General features: G+C 40.6%; 1 protein-coding gene across 10 annotated transcripts in view; it reads left to right on the top strand.

The window, feature by feature from the left end:
* The window catches only part of CAB39L (calcium binding protein 39 like), a 61,613-nt gene that overhangs the window by 3,505 nt on the left and 38,644 nt on the right, over positions 1-19,464 (top strand). For 6 of the 10 annotated variants that reach the window (XM_041407227.1, XM_041407232.1, XM_041407234.1 and 3 more), the window contains one exon: positions 14,339-14,544. The exons of 1 other annotated variant lie outside the window; for it this stretch is intronic. The gene's annotated coding sequence lies outside the window, so the exon portion shown is untranslated. Of the gene's footprint in view, positions 1-14,000; positions 14,124-14,180; positions 14,545-14,974; positions 15,298-19,464 lie in introns of those variants that run through there. 3 more of the 10 variants (XM_041407233.1, XM_041407229.1, XM_041407236.1) reach the window with 3 other exon arrangements.

Genomic DNA, 19,464 nt, shown 5'->3' with positions numbered 1-19,464 from the left:
TTGATGGGCTGGTGCTGATCTCAGTAGCTGCTGTGCAAAGGCGAGAGAGGCAGTGCCTGGTGTAGAATTGGACTTGGACTAATAAAAGCCATCTAAAGGAGGCGTAGGGCAGCAACCTGAAGTCATTATTGTGTGTGGTGAAACAACCATTTTCAAATAAAACTTAAACATGTAAGGTTTCAAATGTACTAAAGGGAATTTGACTAAAACCTTAGAAAACAGGGTAGGTATGTGTTGTGGTGTGAATGTTCAACAATAGAGCTCTTCATAAGACTAAGCAGTCCTTAGTCACAGTTTCCTGTGGGGAAATTAATTTAGTTGAAGAAAATTCTAATTTTATAGTTGATTTTTTTTTCTTAATCCTGTTCAATGTGCTGCATGAGCACTTGGTTTGGCTTAACTTTGTAGAGGTGTGAAACCAGCAGTAAGGTGTGAGGAACAGGAGCAGCAAGAATGGGAGTGAGTATTGTCCTATTAATATTTATTTCATTTGGGTTTGTTTATAAGTGTTTTGAAGGGTCAGGGAAGCCACAGTCCCCTGAATGTTTAAAATTGGCACTGTCAAAGAAAGAAACAGTCCAGATGCTCCTGTCTTCTTGGACTGCCCTGTTCCTTTGTGTCATTACTCATGGGACTGGTTGGGGTTAAAAAAAATACAAAAAACCCCAAACAAACAAACAAAAAAATACATACAAAACCCAAACAAACAAAAACAAAACAAAAAACCACACAAAACAAAAACCAACAAAAAACTAACAAAAAAACCCACCAAACAAACAAACAAACCCATAAAAACCAACCAAATTTAAAAAAACCCCCCAAACAAACAACCAAAAAAAAACAAAAAAAAAACAAAAAAAAAAACCCCAAACAACCAAACAAAAAAACCCATAAAAACTTATTTGGCTCAGCTATATTTATCTGAATAACTTTTCCCATCTCATTTGCTCTGCATCCACTTGGTGTTTATGCTTTTCTCAGGGAATTGGAGGTGGTCCAGGTGCAAAATGAGGAGCATCTGGAAATCGATGGATTGCTTTCTAATTTTATTTTTGGTGTCATTTATCTCATTTTAAAATGTTTGAGCCACCTACTTCTACTGTATGAGCAAAGTGGTGGCATGGGCAGAATACTTACCATATCTGGGTTTTTTGGATGGTCTTATCACACAGCAGAGCCTGGACTTCTCTGTGTTCTCAGTTCTGCTGGATCAAAATCCCCTCCTGCCTTTTTACAGACAGTGGATGCAAATGGGTTTCTCTCGGGAGTGCTTGGCTTTAACTTTGTTATTACCTTTTTTCCCTGTAAAATTCTTGAACGACTGGAACCAAAGAAGCTGTGTTAAAAATATGTTTGACATTCTTTTACTAAGTGAACAGTGGGCCCAAATCTTTGTAACCCTTGCTTCTTAAGAAAAAAAAAAAAAAGAAAAAAGCCCTTTTTCTTAAGACATATTCCTCAAGTGACTCCAGTGTATGAATTTGGCATTCCTCTCACAGAAGTGGATACATATGCTATTTGTTACAAAGTAATCACAATTTAGATTACATTCAGGCTGGTATAAAATAAAAAAAAAGCTTTAATAAAATTAACTGCTTCTCAACACATAAATTTAATGTACATTTTAAAAAAAATAAGCCCACCAAACACTGCTGCTTATCATAGTGAAGTGTGTGGTATTGGTTTCTGTCCAGTTTGTGATGAACCAGTTACTTGAGAAGTTGTTTGGTAGCATAATTTGCCTTCACTTAAAGTGAAGGATCATTTTTAAGAATGAAATTATTTTGTTAACAAATTCATAGCAAGGTGTTACAACCCTTGCATTAACAGATCAAGATGTGTGGTTGCAACCTGGGTGTAGAAATCAGCAGAAAGGGACAGGATTTTTTAAAACCATTTTTCCTGGCACATATTGTAGAAATATTTTAAAATTACACACCCCTACTAAAATACTTGTGATTGGATGAAAAATTGTTGAATTTTTCCTTTTGTTCTTTTATATTGTCTGTATTGATAGATGTAGTTGCAAAAATTTCAAACAATTTACATTTAGTAAGTCCTCCACAGTTCTTCTCACTTCTCCAAAAGCTGTTTTAGGGGAGGTAAGAGAGGTTTGTTTTATTCTGTCTGTTGAATTTTCATGGTGCCCAGAAGGCTGCTCTGCCTCCCTCTGCAGTCATGTCATTCCTAGAACTGATGCAAGGCAGGTGATGGCAGTAAGGGCTAGAACTCTCATTTTGACAGCAATGTGTCTGTCCTTAGAGCAACTTGATAAACTGTGAAACAACATTTTAAAATTATTTTACAGCATTAGTTAAAAACACCCCTTCTGATACCACAGTAATGTTTGTACCTTGCTTTTCCTGCTGCAAGAGACAATAATTAAGATGGAAGTTAAAATACTGCTGCATAACTAGATTTTGAAATGAGGGGACAGTTGTGTGACAGCCATTGGATCTTTAGGCGGTCTTTCTTAAAGATCCTGTGCCAATGTAGCACAAAGGCACTTGTATAAATTCATACACACAAATTTATTGCAGCAAAAATACAGTTTGTTTGCTCTTAAGTGTGGGAAGGAAGTTGTGTGTGGCTTTGTAAGTCAAGGCACTGGAGACTGCTGAATATGGAGAGATTAATATTGTGTGGGAAGGGTTCATGTCCAGCAGCTGTAGTGTCCTGAGCATTCAGCTCTTTGTTTTGCCTATTTTCATATGTCAGCAGGGAGGCACGGCTGTATCAGCTTTCCCTCTTCAAGTGTACTTTGTAATTGTGTACTCTCACAGTACTTTCTGCAGTCAGACAGCTGTCTTTCACTGCTGCAAATAAGCAAAATTTATTTTGGACAACCAGTTCATGGTGGTCTTTCACTCCCTGTTGCTTTTGGCTGCAAGAGAAGCTGTCTGCAGTATATGATTTATTTGTCATTAGAAATAAGCACCGAATTGAACCTTATGGAGTGGGTGCAGGACTGCATGCTGGCTGTAGTCCTCTGTTAGGGCAAATACTGTGTATACCATATAGTCCCTGGGAAAAGTCTGTGGGGGGTGGGGGAAGTGGTAATTTTTTTTTTTTTTACAAATTAGTTTAAGTAAGTGAGCCAAAAAAGGCTGAACCTTCCAAATAAAAGCTTATTACTTAGATATTGTGTTGACCTTTTGTCCTACTTTTTATCTGCAGACCACTAATAGGTCTTGTCTTTTACATTACAATCCATGTTTAGGTCTGTATCTGCTTGCAACATCTGTACTGCAAGCATCACACATAGCCTTGGGCAAAATATGGAAGTAAGAGATAAAGTGCTTTAGGTTGAAGGCAGTTTGAATGAGGACAGGTTTGAATGTACACTGAGGTCAAGCTGACGTGGTGGTCTTTAGGTTGTGTGTTGTTTGGAAAAGTTTTTCCCTTCAGGAAAGCAGCATTAATGTGAGGAGATACACTCCCCTACAATTCTTCAGTGTTCCACCCTTTTGTCAGGGGAGGGAAGATGCTAGCAGAGGATTTGCTAAGATATTCTTATCTATTCTGGTTGCTTGGGCAGCAGTTAAGTGCTAGTTAAAAATGCACAGAGATGTTATCCATTGTTTTTCCTCCCTTGCTGAACTCCCTCCATGATGTGAACTGTCTCCTCACCAGGGTTCCTAAGGTTCAGCACAGGTCATCAGGCCATGGGAGAATGCTGCAAAAACTTGAGGGACTCGGCAAATCTCCTCTGTGCCCCGTGATGTGCTGCTACATCACTGATAAGCTTCTAGCCCTGCCTACAAGAGTGTCCCCCGAAGCTGGGGAGCAGCTGAGGATGTGGGAACACATGGCTGTCTAGAATAGATACAAATACAAAAAGAGGGTTTCAGCAAAGGGAGAGTCGCATCTTGATTTACAAATGGTTCCAAGGCAGCAGCCAATATATAGAAATTAGTACAAGTAAGTTTTATAAAGATGATTACAGAAAACTCACTGATTTTCTTTAGTATTTAAGGCTAATAAGAAGTTTAAAAACACCAGGAGCAAAAAGAACAGTGACATTTGTCTGATGGCTCTGCTAAAGCTGTCAACAATGACGCTGAAAATACAGAACTGTTCCATATTTCTGTAGTGAGAATGAAGATGAATATTACAAATAATCACATAACTGCGAACAAATGCATCATATTCCAGCAGTAAATAAAGACTGAAAAAACACTTTTGAAAATCTATGGAGAGTGAGAAAATTTTTTTTTTTTAGTGTCTAATGTAAAACTCCTAAATTTTAAGGATTGTCATGAAGCAAAATATTCAACATGTAGGAAACATATTACGAAATGTCTAGCATAGGAAACACATTATAAAATGTCTAGTATTTCAGTTAGATTATGGGTTTGATGTATTCTGGCTAAGAAACTCAATCTTGAAAATATTACTGTCAATAAGAATATTTTAATTTATATATAATTTTGTGACGTTCAGTCATTGGATGTTTGTTTGCCAAAAAAACTAAAATCCCCAAATGAACACAGGGTTGAAAGGAAATGCACAATCCGTTCTGACAGTTTTATCTAGGCCACGCAGAGTAGAAAGATGATAAATGATGGCACAGCCTCATGTATTTGATTGAATCAAAGAGCATGTTGGCTCACTCTTTCGAAAGATGGACTCAAAGCTTTGTGAAGTTAACAACCATGGGAAGAGTCTGGATATGCCTGAAAAGATGAGGAACAGTATCTGAAAATACTTCAAGGTGTCAAGACTCATGGGCAACAGGCAGTGGAGAAGACATTCCCTGTAGATAAGTGATAGCCAAGAGCTGATGGGAGCTGAAACCACTGAATGCAGAGTGGGAGATTTCTTTTGCAGTGTTAATGATCTCACTTCCATAATACAATCAGGTTTGATTTCAAGACATTTTTTAATTGAAGTCAGTATTGGTTGTAGGTGTTGGAAAACTGTGCATGTACACTTCATGTAGGTGGTGATGAAGAAGTAAAGTCTGAATTTGTTGAAGTGATTTGATTCCATACCTATGCATGAATAAAAAGGAGAGCCTTCAAAGAGCACATTTGCAAATGCAAAAATCACAGCTTCGGGGAGCAGAAAGTAAAATAGAATATGAATTTTCAGAAAATGAAAAAACCCCAAAACATTGAAAGTGGTAAGCAATTAACTGTTGCACTATGTTATTAATGTGTTTTACAGATTATCCTGCACTTGAAATTAGTGTAAAGATACAAAGTCTTTTAAAAAGCTACTCTTATTCAAGAAGCTGTTAAGCTTTGGTGAACCAAAATAAATATTTGAATTTTTAAAACTCCTTTGCTGATAGTAACAAAATTCATTTATTGTTTTGAGAAAAACAAAAAACATCTATTTCAAACTTACTTTAAATCCAAAAAAGGTCTTATTTCATAACTGTAGGAATCATATAGAACTGTCTTTAGTTTTGAAAGAAAAGCCAGTATGTGTAGACTGTCACAGCATCATACTATTTATTACTTTTGAACTTCTGTGTCATCTGTTTTTATGGTTTTTTTTTTTAAATTGAAAAACGCAAAAATAGGTAATGTTGTTGTTGGGTTATATGACAAGGTATTAAATAGCTTATGTTCACATCTTTGGTTACCTGGCTGCCATGCAGCTCTCTGGATACAGGCCTTTGTGTGCTGAAATATTTCAATGGAAGTTCTTATGCTTGTGAAAGTAATTTCATCCCATGATGACAGCTAGGGGAGACTGTCTTGCTGTGGTCATGGAAAGTTGAACCGATACGACTCTTGCTGGGTGACCTTCTCACGGGGTTCTGCCTGCTCTCAGCAAACAAGCCATTTCTTTTCAGTGGTACTTGGGTGGAAACTCCAACATTTGCAACAATGCCAGACATAATTTTGTGTCCTTATGAGCACTGCAGTTCTGAAAGAAACAGTTTTGAGACTTTTTTCTGAATTCTGCTATTGGGCCTAGAGCTCTCATAGATTCAAGGTACTGCATGCAAATATATTAGAAAATGTGTGATGCAGGTGATCAGGCTCAGGTAGCATTTAGCTAAAAATATTATTTTTCTGCAAAGATAATAGATAACTACTCATGTCTGGGCTGCTACAGCTTGGGACTCTTTTTTTCATTTGGGAGGCATGCCCCTTACTTATTTTCAGTGCTAAACATGACTTTTATAAGTGAACAGTAGCAGTCTTTTACCCTTCAGAGGTGTAAATTTTGATGGCAGAAAAAGTTATTCTGTGAATGCACACTGCCAAAGCACACGCAGAGAAGAAAATTATCAATTGCTTCTGTGGGAAGGGAACAGGTATGTGAGCAACCATTAGCATGAGAAAGTGGATTTCTTAAACTGTTTTCAGAGGGTGTGACAAAGTCTGTGAGTATAGATCTGTGTGCTGTGTGATGTTGAAGCTGTCAGATTTCATTAGGAGATGTCTTGAGGAATGATGTTTGCCAAGAAGATTTCCGTGAGTATGTTTGACCTGTTACAACATATATATCTAGAGCTTGCCGTTTATGTCATGTGGTGAGTGGTTTTCTTCCAGGTATCCAGAGCTTGTCAGGGATCTCAGCTGTTGAGGCTACACAGAAATGGAGTTGAATCAAAGCACACCCAGGTGCCAGAGCAGCTCTCCCTCCAAAACAGAAATTGTCCACAAAATGAACACACTGCTCACGTTGGTCTTTGTTCAGGACAGACCTGGCTAAAAAATGCCAGTCTGCGGCATGCCTGCTGCCATTTAAGGACTTCAAGGCATGACCCTGGTTTATTAATTAAAACAAAAGGAACTTAGGCCTTAATTGGACACTTTGTATTTGTATGTGTCTGACATAATAATTAATTTGTAATGTCAGTTGTTGGGCAACACGGATGGGGGGAGCAGCAGATGGCTTTTTAGTAGTGTGGGAATGTGCATGGACAGGTTTTCCCCACTGGGGACTTCAAAGAATACCCTACAGGTTTATTTGCTCAGTATACTCAACTTTTGGCCAGAATGGACTCAGAGGTCTTTAGGAAGGCACTGGAGGTTCCTTCCTTGGACCAGAAAAATATGTTACTAAAATCTGAGACAAGGGGCTTCATGATGACAGGAACTGTACACCACCTAACAGGAAGATAACATTAAAGTGATGGTAAAATACTTACTGTGGGACAGAGAAGTGCAAGCACCCTGTGTTTCATCAACTGGCCATGTATCTGTCACAGGAAGGCAAATATGTTTGCAATCTGACAAGTGATGAATATACTTAATTGTTTGTCAGGAGGGATGACTTTGGGGTACTTGTGAAGACAATCTCTCCTTGTGCAGGTTGAGCTTGATGAGCTCTCAAGGTTCCCTGTCCTTTTCCAATATCTAAAATTAATGTAGTTGCAGGACAAAACTGTTAAAGACCAAAGTGTGAGAAGATGTGGGTTGTCTTTCTCCAGGGGAGCAGTGTTGCCACCAGAGATTTTCTTGTGTGACTTTAGGCAAGTCAGTTTAGGGCAACACTTGCTTAAGTATAACTGCTGTTTTTCAAGAATTATAGTAATGCTTGGGTTTCCTTATTTGACACTGGGGAAAAACCTGTAATTCCTCATCTGAAAGCAGCAGTTTAGACTTTTAGTCTAGGATTATTCTGGTTTTGCTTTGACTGTTCTGCTTTAGTAGGATTCTTAACCTGTATTAGAAGAGACTCAGAAGTTTGTTGTGTCTGTGGGCATGGTTTCTGGAGAAACCATCCGCATCACACAAACTGCAGGACAGTTATCCCAGTCTGCAGTAAAAGGACACAAGTAAGCTGGGTACTGCCTGCTGTGTTTGTTTGAGTTCCATCACTGTAGTGCCAAAGCACCTTATGGTTTTGAATGCATAAATTTTCCAGTGGGGAGACTAAGTGGCTTTTCCAAGATCACATAGCGTGACATAAATAGGAGCTGACACTTCTTAGGTCTGAACTCATCTTCTTCATGGGTATAACACCATGCCTCTATATGGGACTTTCTGGTTGTGCTTGTTCTCTTGTCTTGGAGTGACCACTTGAAAAATACAATGGTTCTACAGGTAAATCTTGGTTTTGCTGCCCTGAAGAAGGAACTAACTGGAATGCAATAAATTGTTGCTGGAGCTTGTCTTGTTTGGTCCCTCATCTACAGGAAATGGCAGTCTTTGAGCTGTCTTGCTGCTCAGTCTTGACAGTCAGAAGCAATCTTGAGCAATCTGTTGTATCTGAGTATTGCAGAAGTGATTTAAGAGTCCCCCCAGAAGGGGAATAGTGCTCCTTTGGGATCTTTAAAATGAAACGTGTGTAACTATTCATCATGGTGATTTTGGATGATGCTTCAGGACACCTCAAAGGTGCTAAATGCCAGAAGGAGAAGAAGAGTAAAGTAGTCCTTCTTCTGGTATATGTTTCTTTTTCTACTTTGCTTGTGGTCAGCCCCTCTTAGAGATGGGATTTAATGGAGCTTTGTCTTATCCAGAATGAGGATTCCTATCTCCTGGTATTCTTTAACAGTACATTTTGGAGTGCACACCTTTGAGTGTTTGCTTGGTGTCACCTTACTTTCTTCATACTAAATTGGGTGTTACAGCGAATGCCTCACAGTAGCATTTAACTTGTGGTTTAAATTTAACTTAATTTTGTTTGTCTGAAAGTCATCTGGAAAGCATCTGATGAAAAATGCTTTAGCCTTCTGTAGCAATGGTCAGTAGAGGAAACGTCTTAAAACCCAAACTGCCTTCCAGCTTGTCAGAACCAGCCCCACATTATGTATCAAGAAATTATAGGCATCAAAGGGCAGTGGATCTGCCCAACATTTTCACTGTGTATCACCATTGCTGAGATGAATATGCACTAACTTTCAGCTTTCAGCTTCAAGCACTCTTAGGAATTTTAAGTTCTGATTAGGGGTGCTCCGTTGTCTTTGACCAGCAAGGAAGTTGTAGGGAACATCTATGGGGTTTTTTGCATTAGTGAGCCTGGTGGAAGGGGATGTCTTAACCTGCAGTACTCTGTGCTACCTAAAGGAAAGTGCTTGGTAAAGTTACATGGAGATCAGTAACTAAATTCAGTACTTTCAAGAAGACTAAACACTATTAATATTGTTTGGCTGTTTCAGAAATGGGAGATCCCAGATAAATGTTTTTATACACTTAACAGTATTTTTCAATTCCATGAAGAAAAGTGGTTTTTAGTGTGCTGCTATAGAAACTGAAAGATTGGCACATGTGTGATGGGCAGTTTCAGGTCTTCAGCAAAGCTCTTTTTGTTGCACCTCTTGAAATGGTCTTTCCATTTTTAATTCTGTGAATGGACCTTAAAGAAAGAAAGAAACAAATGTGGCTGGCCACTAAGCTGATTGCCTGTACAGAACTGGGATAGGAGCAGTTTAGAGAGGTGAAAACTTTAATTATTTTTAAAATACCTGCTTGGCTCTTCAGGCAGTCACCGATTTTGGGGGGCTAGTTTCTGTTTGCATGAGTCTGCAGGTAAAAAGCCTGATGTTGTCACCAGTTCACTGTTCCTCCACTCATAGAAGTGGAGTGCAGGTATGGTTCTTATTTGTGTTTTATGTTGGGACACAGTAGATAAGGGGCACAATTAACATTTTATAAGTGACTTTAGGGCAGACATAAAATTTTAATATGTTATATTTTTCAGCTGTTGGGCTGTAGTAACCTTCTGTTCAGACACAATTCACTTGAGAGTGGGAATGTTCAAGGAAAGGGATTAATTTTTGTTGACTTTCTCTAATGATGGAGCTGGATGCCTTTAAAATGAGTAAACTTTTAAATACACTGGCCTGTACATAAAGTATTAATATACAAAACGTTCTGGTAGAAAGGCCAGTGGCAGTGTTTGGTTTCTGGAGTGATTGTACATATGAATAACACATTCAGTAAAATCTCATGAACAGTTTATAAGAGCTATTGCAGATCTTAAAAAAAACCAAAATCCCAACTAAACCAAACAATAGCTTAGCAACTGTATTTGCATTAAATAAACCAGGAGGGGAAAGGCCGTATGTCCTTAAAAGCGCTAGAGGGAGCTAGGAGGAAGAAGAGGGAAACATAATCATTGAAGACATGTCTGCATTTTTAGGAGTAGCTTATATAAAGCATCCATTTAAATCCTTCCACTCACTTCAGCTAAAATGCAGCTACAGGTCAGCCACTGCATCTCGCTGCTCTCTGTTTTCCACACTTCACTGAAGAAATATCAATTTTCTAGTCCTGAGAGAGGCCAGAAGCTTTGCTGCTTTTTGCATGGCTGTAGGGAAACCACCTGCCCCTCCATAGACTATACCCTACACCCCCCCCCCCCCCAACTATATCCTCTTTTTTTTTTTTTTTTTTTTTTTTTTTTTGCCTTATTTCATATTTGGATAAGCAGCCAAATGTTAATTTGCCTTTTGGTGCTGGTAGCTGTTTTGGGGGGACTGGTATACAGGATCAGTTCCAAGCTTGTGTCCCTCTGAGATTACACAGAGAGAAAGTGTGTGTGTTGTATGTATGTATTTGGGATCTAATCCAGGAAGAAGAATTTACTTGCATTAATCTGGAGTGGCCACAGAGCTCTTGCAGAGATGTGAAGAAATTGAGTATCTGTGAACTCACAGAATAACACAGAAGTATGAAGTTACTGTAAAGCATCTTATTTTGTGAGGTTTTAGAAGTGTTGTTGGACACTTTTTATGTTGCTCTGCCGTAAAGCTAAATGCTTTGAGTTAAAGTGTAACAGCTTTACGATGTAGATTATATAAGTTACTTGTTTTAGTTCCCCTCCATCCCAATAAACTGCCAAACTATCAAAATGTTGATATCTTGGGATTTGTAAGAATAGCATGAAATCCTCTGGGGGATTTCTTTAGTTTTCAGGTTTTGGAGGGTGGGGGAATCTTTTCAGTATGCTAAAGCTTCTCCTCTTGATATTCAGCATTACACAACTAAACCTGTTGCTGAGGAGAACTGAATTTTGATGGCCTGGGGCACTGAGCAGTTTGGGGGGAAGGAAGGATGTTGTTGTTATTATTATTAGAGGTGCTTAGGGCTTTGGAATGCTGGAAGTAATCTCAGAGGAGGTAGACAGACTGGAAATGGATAATTAAATAAGCAGAATTAATATATATGCACCATGTGTTTATCATCTGCTGCTTAATTTATTGCAATTTCACTCATTGTTGAAGTTCCCTAATTTGTCTTTTCCACATTAGAAAATAAATGATAAGGGCAGGAAAAATCAACTGGGGTTTTCTTCCTTTGGTCTTTATTAGATGGAATGATTGTAAGTTATGAAAGCAAGGAGAAACATTTCTCAGAAGTACTTTAACCATGCTTTAGCCTGAGGACTCTGCTGTCTTTAAAGAAAACAAATATAATAAAATTTAAATATGTGGAAGCTGGAGTACTTTAGCAGAGATTTTTCTTTTCCATGTACTTTAGGACTGTAAAAAAAATTTTGTCTTTTTATAATTACATCATTCTAGATTTTAGATGGCTACAAATTAAGAATAGAAGAAAACATATTTTGGAAATATTTAATAACCTCTTGGCAACAAAAAGCCCCAACAAACAGATAAGAGCACCGAGTAATTATGGCTTAATTCCTATTAAATGGTTCAGGGCCTTTTCCTGTCATCTGAGAATTAACTCTGCTTAAGATGAAACAGAGTATTGGAATAGCAGAGAATCCTTTTTTCCCCTGCCCCTTTAGCTACCTTGTTTTGTGCAGTTTCTTCTGCTGCAATGCAGGGATGGAGGCAGGCGGGTTTCTTGCTCTCCAGCTGTGTAGAGGGCTCCTATTAAAGCCCAAAAAGATTTCCTCAGGTAGAAGATGGGAAAAGTTGAGTAATTGTAATTGAGTGCAAATTCAATTTATTGCTGTGTATCAGGAAAACAAGCATATTTAGTCCGAAACAAAGGATAGTTACTTTGTAGATAAATTTCTTATACTTCCAAAAAGCTGGGATACTCAGAATGGTCTGTGAATATTTTATGGAGTGCAGTGATACACAAATTACCCCCACTGGGGCTCCTTATCTGTAACTAAAACACATTTGTTGTGATATTTCAATATTTTTTGGTGATAGTCTGATTTCAGGGTAACACCTTCCACTGTTGAACTCCATGGTACAACAAAAAGTTGGGGTTTTACTGTTGAAGGGATGGTGGATTTACAATAGAAAAGATAAAATTTTTCTTGGGACAGGTAGAGAAAAAAAGTTTTTCTCTTAAAAACACACAGGGGAAGCAGTGATAGTGATGCACTTGGGTTGTTGTGTTGCCTTAGGAAAAGCCAGTACTGTCAGAAGTAGCCCAAGGGTAGAGTGTTTATCATTTGACTTTCACTGTTTATCCAAAGGCCGAGGTATCCGATAAAAAAAGAAAGGGCCGATGCCAGAGTGGGTGAAAGGTTCCACAGGGCCCAGCACCCCTTCCCTCTCCCCACCCTGCTGGGACAGAGCAGGCACCCATGGAAATGTGCCCAGTGCCAGTTCTTCTCCCCAGTCCTCCATGGCACGACATCTGTGCGGGTTGTTCGTGTGCCTCCTGAGCTTAGTGGGTGGCTCACCCTGTTCTCAGCTTGGTGTCCACAGCGTCCCTGCTGAGCTCTCTGTGGAGCTGGCCTGGAGAGGACACCTGGTCAGTGGTGGCTAATGTGAAGCCTTTAATTCGGTGCTGGAAGAATATTTCACAAGGGGTTTGGAGCAGAAATTGCCACTTGGTGTCACTTGTTGCAGTGCTTTCTGGTGCAGCGGGAGCAGCAGTGATTAATGCCTGTTCCCGGTGCTGTTCAGGGCAGTCCAAAAACACAGGGCTGCAGTATCTTGATGATCTCTTAGGTAAAGTGTGAGCAGAAATGGTGACGTGCTTTGCTGATAAGTTGAGAGAACAAATCTGCTGATCTAAGGTTGGCTTGGTGCCTCCTGTGCAAGCAGGAGCAAATGCAGGGAGGTTAAGGGAGCAGGGGTGGCTTCTGCCTCTCTGAGCCCAGGAGGGACAGGCGAGTGGCTCTTCAAAGTGAGGATTTGGGATACTCATTTGTACTTCAGTTCAGAGCTGGCATTGCAAGCAAAGGCTGGAAGCCCTTTAAAAGGTATCTGTTTCATCTGTATTCCTCAGAAATGAGGTTTCTCATGTGCTTTTGGCTGCCTGTAATGTAGAGCTGTGAATAGCTACTGCAGGTGAGCCTTAAATCAAGATCTGATGCAACTGTAGCGCTGCTAACTCTGAGATCAGCTCCCCAAGCAAATGTAGCATACCAAATTATTTTTAATAATGTAGGACTTTGGCTAGGCTATGCCCTGAGGAAGAAGTGATGGGAGGCAAAGTTTTTCCCCAAGCTGGAGAGCTTGGCAGAAAGACATGCTGGGCACACATCCCAGCTGGGACTCGGCCAAGATCCAGATGAAGATACATTTTAAATCCCACCTTGAAGTGCCTATAGTAAAGCATCCTTCTTTCCCTGCTCTTAACAGCTGGGACCAGAGGGGACAGCACTTGCCATTCCCTTTGGGAATGTGTGGTGCTTGCCAAACCATAGTTGCCGAGAGAGAAAAAGCACTAAAAGTTCCTTTAATTACATTTTGCTATATTTGTATGCTTGATAATAGCTGGTAGTACTTGTTTCAGAATACTTTATGATTATTTTCCCCCATCACATTAGCCTTTGAAAAAATACTTTGGGCTAATGTTTTTCTTCATCAGGGTTTAAATTTTGCTTAGAGTATACTGCAGGTGGGTGGCTTTTTTAATCCTCTTAAGTATTATTGTGGAAAAGTGCTTTGATCTTTGTGTAATAATGTATAGTCAGGCAGGAAGCAGCTTATCTGCAGCTTTTCTGGACAGGACTTCGCCGAAAGATGTGGTGCGTGAGCATGTTGATTTTTTTATTATCTTGTAACAACAACCCGCCGTTGGGCTCCCTTATTTGCATTCCTAGCAGGACGGCAAGGTGAATAATTTAATTCCAGCAGCCTACGCCACGTGATGGTGCGAGGACCCGTCAGCGATGCCTCCCCCTGCACCGACAGACTTCGGAGAGCAATGGAAACTTACAGAAGTGATGCGAAATTCTCGCATGTCCTCCCTTAACCCTGGGGAAATCTCTCGGTGGAGTGATCACTTCATCCTTTGCTTTTCCACGCGTTCCTCTGACGTGGAGTTTGGGGGGTGTGTGTGTGTGTGAGCCTGTGAGCAAGACGAGTGAGGGAGTGGGAAGCGGGGAGGGCAGTGGGGGAAAGACGCGCAGGCAGGCACAGAGCTCGTCGGAGCAGGAACAGCGAGGAGCCGGGAGTCCAGCCGCAGGCAGCGGGGAGTGGAAATTTACAGCTGCTTGTGAGCGCCTGTGCATGTCCGAGTGATCCTTTCTGCTCACGCTTTTCCAGAGGCTGACGGCCGCTCGGCAGGAGAGGAGCGGGAGGCCGAATCGCGGATCCCCGGGCTCTGCCGCGGGCCGGCGGTCGGCGCGGGGAATGAGGCGGGATTAAATGGAAGATCTGTGAGGCGGGCTGCAGGCAGGCGGCAGAGCTGTCTTCAGCACCTGGCCATGGCGCTGCGCCGGGCTGCCTAGGGACCCCGGCTTTCCATCGCGGTAAGTGTCAGCCGGGGTGATCTCCGAGGGACGGAAAGTTGAGGGATTTAACGAAACTTTCCTTTGCTCCAGCTAGCACCAGCCTTTTGGTAATAAACCGCTTGCCTGCTTGCTCTCGATAGTTAGGCCGGTAGCTTTTTATAGCTTTGTAAACTGTGTTACCAGGAGTGGCTCTTTAATGCAGGCAACCCTAAACAATGCTCCTCCTGTTACATAAGGCGCTGGCTCTGCGACCAAGCACTCCGTGTCCATGGAATATCTCTGGAAATGGCTTTATTTACAGTGTGGTTTCCAAAAATAAAATATCTGCAATATATCATTTCTCCTGCTCCTCTCCGCGGGCTGCCTGCAGCTGCGGACTGGCTCTTGAGATGCAGAGGAATGAGAGCGTGGCCACTTGCATAAGCCGGGGGGAAGGAGATGAAGGGAGGATGAGCGAGCGTGTGAGCTGCCACAAGGAGCAGCCGATGTCCATGTCCCGGCTCCTCGTTCGCAGCCCATAGGTCTCGTCCGCTTCAAATGCTGATTCTGTGCCACGGGCGATTCATGAAGTCTTTATCAGGCAGAACTTTAATGGAGCTTAAGGGAAGTTGGGTCTTTTTTAAAAGCAAAGGCTCTTTCTTGGTCTAATATTATGAGTAAAGTGAAATTACTGCTGTAGAAAATTATTTTAATCCATGACGAAGCTATTGAAGGTAACACAGCGGACTTGCTACGAACTTGAACTTGATCAAGTGAATGCTGTGTAGAGAGGTAAGTTTAGTAATATTGGACCAAATACAAAAATAGTATCCATCTTCCTCACTAATGAATTTAGAGGAAGTCCTATTCCCTCTTGGCTGCTGCCTGTGTTATTTAAATTATGTTACCAGCTTCCATTATTTCTACAGTTACTATTCCTACTAGAAATGGATATTTAACTTGGTTTTCCTTTTACTTAAGTAAGTGAAAAGCTATTAAGGGCTCTTCTGTTAGAATTGTGTGTACTTCAGAGACATTAGTTGAGAGAGCTCTTTCTGCATGACTGAGTTTGTGGGAGTTTTGCTATGGACTACAGTTAGGCATGGAATTGAATTCTTAATCTTTTAGGGTTTAAAGATCTCTGTGGTAGCAAATGCAAATTGGGATTCCAAATATTCTTGACTCATCAATCCTGCAAATTTGGTGGCTGCAAAACCTCTGGTTTCGTATATTTCTAGTTTTATTGAATGTGAAGTAATAACCTGCCACTTCTAGCTAGTTCATTAGCATGACTGGGAGAGCCTATGTGATCCTGTGATACAGATAAATGATGGTGGTGTGAGTATGGTGCCACAGGATACCATTTCTGCATGGGTGAGAATCTGAGTGTTACCTGGCATTGCAGTGTGCATATGCTGTTTTGCAATTTATTAATTAATTAATAATGGATGTGAAAACACAGGACTTCCAATAGAAGGACACATGGTAGCAAAATGTCCTTAACTTCAATTCTGTTCTCTGTACCCCACTCATGATAGATTTAGATTAGGTATTAAAAAGGAATTTTTTGTGGTGAGGGTGGTGGGACAGGCACAGGATGCTCAGAGAAGTTGTGAATGCTCCATCCCTGGAAATGTTCAAGGCCAGGTTGGATGGGGCTCTGTGCAGCCTGGTGTAGTGGAAGGTGTCCTTGCTGATGGCAGGGGGCTTGGAACCAGATGATCTTTATGGTTCCTTCCAACCCAAACTATTCTATGATTAGTATTTTGTTTGTATTGTCACACACGTGTACCCCCTTTATGATCATCCCTGCCTCATTCTGGGTGTGGTTGGTGAACATCTGAGCTGTAGCATCTGCTCCAGCAGCCCTGTCTCTACCCTCCTTCCATCCTCTTCTTTTCCTCTTGTGCTGGTACAGCTCTGGACTGTATCTGGGCAGAACTGGATCGGAAACCTGTGTGACCTTTTTTTCCCCAGCAGACTATTTCTTGTTAACCTGGGTTACTTCCCTGACCTGGCTCTCCATGTGGCCCTGCAACTGCTGAATGGCTCCCACAGATGCTGTAGGGTTGTGAATACATGTGGAGCAGGGTGTCACCACCACGGAACAAAGCATCTATCAAAATAGATAGCCTCAGTGACCAGATTGCTTTTTGGTGTTTCATTTTATCCCCTGTGTTTGCTGAAAGACTGTACATATAGGGATTTTTTTCCTTTTTTTTTTTTTTTTTTTTTTTTTTTACTAAAGTGGCATTCAAGCACTCAGTAAAAAAGAATAAATAATTATTTTAGGTGCTTCCATAGAGCTGCACCACAGCACTTGAGTGGAGCGTCACCATGAGTGCCTTCAGTTTCATAACAGTATTGAACAATGGTGTGATATTATTATTCTCATTCTGTAGAGGTGATCAGATTAATGGCAGAGCTGCCTACTTCTTTTCCATGTCTGATCTTCAGGATGTTTGCCATCTGCTAAAAAAGTGACGTTTGTGATGATGGCAGGTATTACTGTGATGTTTTATGTGTTCAGGTGAAGTTTCAGCTAATATCCATCTTCATTTCAGGTAATGCAACAAGTAGCAACATCAAAGCTTATGATGAGTAAATTCTTGAGTTTTTGGAAAAATCAAGTTGCCAAGCAGAGAGGGCATTCATTCACCCTAACCATAAAACTGTCCCATCTTCTGTTAATCTTTTGTCTCATTTGCAGTGCACCTTCCAAAATGTGCAACTCATTGAGAATTTGCAGAGTAGTTGCTTGTTCCATAGCCTAGATTCCTTCTGAATATCAAGTAAAATGTGGGTTGTGTGAGGGGACTACACTGGGGAGGGTGAAAGGACAAACTGGGTTTCTCTGGGTGCTCACCACACATGGGGGCTTCCATCTCCTGGTTTGAGGACATTGCTCTGTCATTGCAACAGCTTTCTCAAATATGGCAGGATGGAGAAATGAAGGACCTCTTTGATATGTGGAGACTGAATTAGACAAAATTATGAGGAAAGTGTGCTTACTTGGGACCAGGACCTATGTGGGTCACAGGCACACTGCGGTGAATGGGAAATGAAGATTTTTTTTCCATTCTAGAAACTCTTACATTATATGAGTTATTTAAGTGTTTTGATTCTGTTCACAACTTGATGAAGGTTGGGAGATAATGCAAGACAAATGTCTGATACTCCATGGGAAGGAATTTTTTTTTTCTCATTTATTTTTGAAGACCAAGTGTTTTGTCCAGAGGAGCTTCTGCAAAGAGTGCATGGATGGGCTCACGTGCTCTTTTCCATTCTTGCTTTTGTGGGCAGGAAGAAGCCTTTGTTACTGAGCTGCTTCACTGAGTCACTTCATAGTGGGATGGGCTGCTGAGGAGAGTGAAGTTGCTGAGTGCATTTTCCTTTCATTGTGCTTACAAGTTCAGTTGCACTGTAATATTTTGAGGAAGTATTTGACTTAAAAGCAGAAAAATTGTGGAGACTGCCTACAATCAAAACTAGATCTCTTTCTGTACTTTATAGCTGTGCTGAATCTTTTTTTTAGTACATTCTTTTTATGAGCAGATAAACTGGCAGAAGAGATATTTTGAAGCCTGATAAAGTGTCGGCTTTGTTGTCACATGATCTAGGCTGCATTCCTGACACAGCCACTGAATTTTTGTATGTGGCCTTGGGTAAGTCTTGTCACCTCTCTGTGCTTCAGCTTATCCCTTTGCAGAGGAGACAGAATAAAAGTAGGTAGATAGGTTTTTTGAAATTGTGTTTTCCGTCTTTGTTAAATGTGTGTAGAGTTGGGGACCTCTGATAGACTGTACGCCCTGAATGTGAAAGGATGTTAACTTTGACAGGCTACTAAATACCCCCAAAGTCATGTAAACCACATGTCAAAAAGTCATGCAAACCACATCCAGCTCTGGATTCAATTCACTGCTTTGGATCATGTGGTTTTTCTTTCCTTTTTTCCTGACTTGAACAGAAACAGGCTGACATTTAGAAAGTGGTTCATTTTTGTTTCCTTTTGGTGTTTCTGTGGCTTAACTAACATAAAATCAGTGCCATTTTTTTCTCCCAAACAAAGATGGAATGATATTCCATGAAAGTATTTTTGTAATAGTAGAGTTTCTAAAATGTGCTGGACACTCCAACTCTGGTGTCTGAAATGTCGTGTTCACGCTGATGGAAACAGCAGGTTTAGGAAACTTCATTTCCTCCTACAGCACTGCTGAGGCATTTTCCTCATGACAGGGAGAGCCAATCTCTCAGACCAGGAGAGTTGGTCTGGTAAGATACAGCTTTCTTTCCTTGGTCTCATAAGCTCCTCTCACCATTGAAATAACATCATCAAAATTAAATGTTTCACAAGTTGGCTGGTTCTCTATTATGAATTCAGGAGTGTCCACAATCCATTTTTGATGTTATGAAAACATATGTTGAATAACCATTAGGTGGAAAAAGATTTCCTAGAAAGTGGGAAAGAAAGGGGTTCATTCAGTCTTGTCCCTTGCTGCCAGACAGCAGTGTCAAAAATTTATGAACAGATGCTCTGTAGTGTGCCTGGTAGATTAGGTAATTTCAAAACCTCAAAGCTCCAATGGGTGGAACCTTTACATTTCCAGCTGAAGTTTATACATCAGCAGTTTTTAGCCATTTGCTTCTGCATAAATAAAGTGTTATTGTTATTTAAGCTGAAATAACTTTTTCAGCTTTCCTGTATTTTTATTCTAAACTTATGAAGGTGAGCACTTTTAGCCACTAAGACATGCTGGTCTTCCCATTTTTCTGGCCATCCAGTGTGCTTCTCTCCACCCACTCTAACCTCTGTTGATTCTCCTTGACTCTGGGTGTCCAGGGCTGTGTACAGTGTTCTGTATGAAGGTCTATCAACACTTTGTACAGAGGCATAGATACCCTTGGATTTCTACTGACCATTATTTTTGTGATTCGTCAGAGATTTGCATCTGTCTTTCT

This window comes from Onychostruthus taczanowskii, unplaced genomic scaffold (genome assembly GCF_017590055.1).
Source record: "Onychostruthus taczanowskii isolate IOZ18803 unplaced genomic scaffold, ASM1759005v1 scaffold26, whole genome shotgun sequence".
Classification (NCBI taxonomy): Eukaryota; Metazoa; Chordata; class Aves; order Passeriformes; family Passeridae; genus Onychostruthus; species Onychostruthus taczanowskii.
The sequence above is the reverse complement of the archived record's forward strand: the minus strand, read 5'-3'. Positions and strand labels throughout refer to the sequence as shown.